The following is a 6,072-nucleotide window of genomic DNA, read 5'->3' as shown; positions in this document are numbered from 1 at the left end:
TTTTTGTTTTTGTTTTTTTTTTTTTTTTTGTTTGTTTGTTTGTTTTTGTGAACAGACACCATGACCAAGGCAACTCTTGTAAGGACAACATTTACTGGGACTGGCTTATAGGTACAGAGGATCAATCCATTATCAAGACAGGAGTGTGGCATCATCCAGACAAGCATGGTGCAGGCAGAGCTGAGAGCTCAACACCTGCATCTGAAAACTGCTAGTGGAAGACTCACTTTCAGTAAGCCAGAATGAGGGTATTTAGCCCATGCCCACAGTGACACACCTACTTTAGTAACACCAAACCTCCAAGTCGTGCCACTCACTGAGCCAAGCATATTCAAACCATGACAATATGTATCTGGAGTCCGGGCTCCCTTCATGTACTCTGGTTGGTGGTTTAGTCCCTGGGCACTTTGTGTGGTCCAGTTAGTTGATATTGTTTTTCTTATGAGGTTGGAATTCTCTTCAGCTCCTTCAGTCCTTCCTCTAGCTCTCCCATTTGGGTCCCTAGACTCAGTCTAATGGCTGACTTTAAGTATCTGCATCTGAAGACTCAGCTGTACCAGTCCTGGGTATACACCCAAAAGATGCTCCAACTTATAACAAGAACCCATGCTCTACTATGTTTCTTGCATCCTTATTTATCATAGCCAGCATCTAGAAACAACCCAAATGTCCCTCAATAGCAGAATAGATACAGAAATTGTTGTACATTCAAACAATGGAGTACTCCTCAGCCATTAAAAACAATGACTTCATGATATGTGAAGGCTGATGGATGGGACTAGAAAATATCACCCTGAATGAGATAAGCCAGACACAAAAGAACACACATGGTGGTTTATAGACTCAAAGATCAGAATACCCATGATATAAACCACAAAGCATATGCATATACTGAATGATGATGGTGAGTGAAGGGGTGACTCACATTTCAAGAAGGTGGAGAACCGGGTGACATGCCAGCACCCTACTCAGAGTAGCTATAAGCAAAACCTTACAAATTGTTGATCCCTGAACTACTTCATTTAATGTTCTCCAATTTTGTTTGACTTCAGATAATAAAAACCATGGAGAGTGAACTGTAGACAGGGTGGTCTACTGTGTCCTTAAGAGAATGTCATCCCATGAAACCATCAGGGATGAATTCAGAATTACCTCAGTGGTTACTTCTCAGTCCTCAGACTCGATCTTCTGAGGGATTGGCTCTCACAGACCATCTGTCAGTTTTATAATTCTCCCTTCTTTTCCTCTCAAGAGGACTGAGGCCTTCCTCTGGGCTCTCCTACTCTAGTGCATTTATTCAGTGAATCCATACTTGGGTTCTCTTCTTTCATCCTCTTTAGTATTCATCTGATAGTATTTAATTTACTGCCCATCCTTTTTTGACATAATCTTCTTTCTTGGGAACTCTAAGGAGCGGCTCGGCCGTCCTGCCAAAACAGTGCCGACATCCAACTTGGTTAGAAATAAATAACCTGACTGCACATGTACATAACCGCTTCTGGCGCCAAACACACCTGCACGGCACTATGCTACTAAGGTGATCCTCACTCCTCCAATCCCTGGAGGACAAGCCACATAACCTCAGTCAAAGAAGGATTAAAGGAGGGTGCTCTCGGCACTCGGGGTCCCCGTATCAGCATTGCGGTGTTCCTCAATAAAGGCTGTTGAGAAGAATCCGGAGTGTCCTGTCTTCCTTGCTGTTCGAGTTGGGCGTGACAGGGGACCCCATACCATATTTATTAGAGCCAGATCTCTATAGAGATTCAGATCTAGGTGTTACCTACTGGTTGGAATTTTTTGTTGTTGTTGATGTGTGTTTTGTTTGTTTGTTTTTTGTGGGGCAGGGGTCTGGGTTTTTCACAGGCAGCTGCAGCCTTCTGTTCACATCTGAACTTGGCATCTTTTAGCCATACTCCCAGAACTGCTTCTACCCAATAAATTCTGAGAAGGTCAGACAGTTGGCAGGCAGTACTGTTGAATTCACCTGTGTCTTATATTTCCATGTTAAGATCAATTACTGCAGGAAAGACAAGGCAGGAACTTAAAAGTGGCTGGGAATGCCAAAATTCACAGCCAAAAGCAGAAAGAAACAAATAAGCCCATGCTAATTATTACTTTGTTCTCAGCCAGAACTGTCCACATTCATATGGCCGTGGACCTTCTTTAGAAATCATTCAGTCTACAGTGGACTTGGGTCAAGTATCAAGGAAATATCTCAATAAACATACCTCTGGTCAAAGCCAGTAGATTCTAGTCAGTCCCCTCAATTGAGATTTTCTTTTATGATTCTGGGTGGTCTAGGATGGAGGTGCAAATAGAAGTTGCTGCCCTTCCATGATACAGGGTCTTGTTCTGCCACATTAAGGATAGTAAATTTAGCTTTCCCGTCAGCTTTTTGAGTGCTAACACTTCCTCTGTCTCCAAGGGTGACATCCTACATACAAGTCTGTAGAAAAAGCCCCTGCTTTCTGTCTTCATTCATGAGTATAGAATAAGCTCCTTGCCCTCTCAGCCTTTATGCAAAGAAGTTAGAAGTTCCCCCTACTCCTGTGACTTCAGCATGTGTTAAGGACCACCTCCTTGCCCCTCTGCCTTTATTTGTAGGTCTAAAATTAGCTTCTTCTCTTAATGCATGAATGTAAAATCAGCGTCTTGCTGTTTCTATACATGGCTGTGGGATAATTTCTATGCCCTTGTGTGTTAGTGCATGGGTGTGGACCAGTTCTCTGCCTAGCCTTGAAGGCAGCATGATAAAGGGAAGCAATTTCTAATTATCATCTTATCTAACTACTTCTGTCTGTATGTATAAGTGAATATTTAACATCTGTGATGTCTGCTGATGTCTCTCATTGCTTATTTATGCTTCTTGGCACTGTTCACTTAGCAACAGGAGGGAGGAGTGAGGATGTTGGGAGGGAGGCATGGTGACCAGTCTTGCTGCCCCTGGCCTTGCTCTCTTTGAGAGTAGAGTCTAAAGTAACCACTATGCCCCTCTGACTGGGGATAGGTGATGTAAATTAGTGGCAAATAGTCTCTCTATCTTGTGCTGTATGATGTTTTGAAACTATTTTTGCCAGTTTCATATCAATAATAATTATAATACAAATTAGAATATGAATGGTCTCCAAAAGTTTATATATTTGAATACATGGCCCTCAGTTCTGAAACTGTTTTGGAAGGATTAAGAGGTGTGACATTGGAGCAGAAAAGCCAGTGTACAAAGCAGCACAGCAGGCGGAAGTAGCTCATATGGACAGTGCACCTCCGCATCCAAGGGCCAGAGGAGTCCCAGCCACCGCAGCTGTATGTGGCCAAGGAAGAAGAGACGCCCACTGCTGGCAACCAGAAGAGGCTATGCTGCTAAGGATAAGGGCTCCGCCTACCTAGATGCAAATGGTACAAAGGTGCTTTGTGTGCCTTGTCAGGTCTGCGACAGGCTGAGGGTGAAGAATGTGGTAGTGGTCCTGTGGGAGCAGGCTGTGAAGCCCAGCTGCCCTTCAGGGTCGCTTGCTCTGTGATTTCCTGCCATGCGCCCTTCTCTGGTCGCCGGCATCGCGTACCCCAGGGCAGTGGCGAGGAGCATGAGCTGGGTCTGGCTTTACAGGAGGCTCTGGACCTGCTGTGCTCTTGGGAAGCTACCCTCATGCTCAACTGGAGGTGTCCAAGCAGCTACTGGAGGACTGCGGCTCTGCTGTGGCCACAGTGCTCACCGCTGCTGTGCTTGCCCTGGCCTACGCAGGAGTGGAGATATATGATCTGGTAGAGAGCTGCAGCTTCAGCCTCACACCAGGACCCTCACCGACTTGGCTTCTGGATCCCACTGGGCTTGAGGAGGAGCATTCTGAGGCGGGCCTCAGGGTCGCACTTATGTCTGTGCTCAGTTAGGTAGCTAGGTTACTGGGGAGTGGGGAAGGCGGTCAGACTGTGAGCTGGGCTGATGCACCTGGGCCTGGAAGGATGCCAGTGCCTGTATCTGGTGCTGCAGCAGTGCTTGGTGCCTGCTGCCCGCTGGAGGGGTGATTGGAAAACCTGAGCGATGAAGATACAGAGGACTGCTATTGCCCTTCTCTTTCAAAAGAACTAGTGCTGATGGTCTCCTGATTTCACTGAGCTGAGAAGCATTGTTGTGGGGGAGTGGTGTGCACGGCACCAAAGCACTGCACAGCTGTGTTGGAAACACTATCCAGTTGGAGAAATTTCAAAGCACCCATACTCCTAAGTTGGAAAGGACTTGGTGTGGATTTACCTAGTAAATGAGACCTGGGGCAATGGTCTTGTAAGGGATGGAACCTGTGTAGGACAACCATCAGCTCCAATATATAATAAACTGATTCTTTTGAGAGGATTGACAAGGAGACTTTGCCTTTTCACTACTTGAAGTAAACATAAAAAAAAAATATTTTTATGCCTTGGGGGGAAAAAAAAGAGGTGTGACATTGTTAGAGGTGCTGTTTCACTGAGGTGGGCTTTGAGATTTCAAAACCCATGCCATTCCTAACTACCTTTCTCTAGTCTTTGCTTATAGATTAGATATAAGCACTCAGCTACTGTACTGCAGTCATGCCTGCATGCCTACATGGTGCTTAACCAAGAAAAGAAATTTCCCTGCTGCAGCTGGGTAGAGAATGGATAGTCAACTCCTAATTTCTTTATTAGGAGACTAATTCTACCATGCTCTTCTGCTGGGCATCAGGCATATCACATGCTTCTACCGAATAATGGGATGCAGATAAGGTCAATTTGTACCTCCTCTAAGTTCTTTAGCTGTCATGGAAGCTCTGCTTAAGCTATGGAGCCTCCATAAAAGAAACAATACAAAGAAGGGATAGGTCTGTAGTACAGTGTTAAAGTGCATGTCTTCCATATACAATGGTCCAGGTTTAATCTGATGTTAAGCCAAAAATCAATAAAGGAAAAGAAATTACAAGCTACAAACAACATTGTATGAAACTATTGTTTGTTCTCCATCTCTCCCTCTTTTCTGTAGGTCATTTGCATTCTTTCACAGGAGGACATAGACTGGTGGATCCCACTGAGTTTCAAATTGACTGAGGTACTAGCAACTGAACACTTGTTTTTAGGGTACTGACTTGAAAATAAGATATGACCTTTTACAAAACAGGAGCAAGGTGACTGTCATATGGGTTGGTTGGTAAAACACTTAGTTGCCAAACCAGTTCAATCCTGGGCATCCATGTGGTAGAAGAGAACTAATTCTCTCAATCCTATCTACTCTACATATGGGCCATTGTAAGTGCTTCCCCATCCCCCACTCTCTCTGTCTCTCCCCACCCCACCCCCACATGAATAAATAAAATTCAAAAATATTAAAGAGAGCTGTCCTAGACTTTCACTAATTTCCTTCTGCACATGACTGTTTTCCATCTTTACAGGAGAAAAAATTATCTACATTCCAAATTGCATTGTAGCTTTGACAGAGAAACATTCTCAGAGTTTATTCTCTTTGTGAGCAGAGTTAGACTAAAGGAAGCTGCTCACTAGGATAAATGTCAGGTGACACAGTATGTGTACCTGCTAGAGTGTCATTGCTCCATTCCAGATACCAGTTTCCTGTTATTCAAGTCTTGGATCGCCGTATACACTGAGACCACACGTAACACTGTGATTCTCAGCACTTCTACTGCTGTTGATTTGTGAACTACAGGGTGAATTTCCCTAATCCAAACACTCAGTACTGCAGCGCTCCAAGCATAGAATTGTTAATTCACGTGGAAAATTCATACACATAAAAATTTTATGCACAGAAATATTAAGTTAATAAATTTTACATTAAGTTACATTTGTAATGTATATGCATATGAATGCTACACCAATTCATATTTAGACTTGAGCCGCATGCATAAGATATTAGCTATACACAAACAATCTAAAAGAAATATCTAATTCTGAAACTCCTTGTACCAAGGGTTTCTGCATAAGGGATATTTGCTCTGTTTTTCTTAGATTGGAAGAAAATGTAGAAGACTGTGTCCCCTCTCTATGAAAATGTATAAGCCTTTGTGTTGGTCCTTCATGGGATCTCTCTTAAGGGCAGTGGAGCTAGCTAGCTTT

General features: G+C 43.7%; 1 pseudogene across 1 annotated transcript; it reads left to right on the top strand.

The window, feature by feature from the left end:
- The first annotated feature begins 3,305 nt into the window (after positions 1–3,305).
- Positions 3,306–4,033, top strand: LOC308426259 (exosome complex component MTR3-like; annotated as a pseudogene). Its single transcript has one exon. The product of its transcript is annotated as an exosome complex component MTR3-like (transcript).
- The last annotated feature ends 2,039 nt before the right edge of the window (positions 4,034–6,072 follow it).

The sequence above is a fragment of the Micromys minutus genome (assembly GCF_963924665.1).
Source record: "Micromys minutus genome assembly, chromosome: 10".
Classification (NCBI taxonomy): domain Eukaryota; kingdom Metazoa; phylum Chordata; class Mammalia; order Rodentia; family Muridae; genus Micromys; species Micromys minutus.
This window is presented reverse-complemented; position numbering and strand designations above follow the sequence as displayed.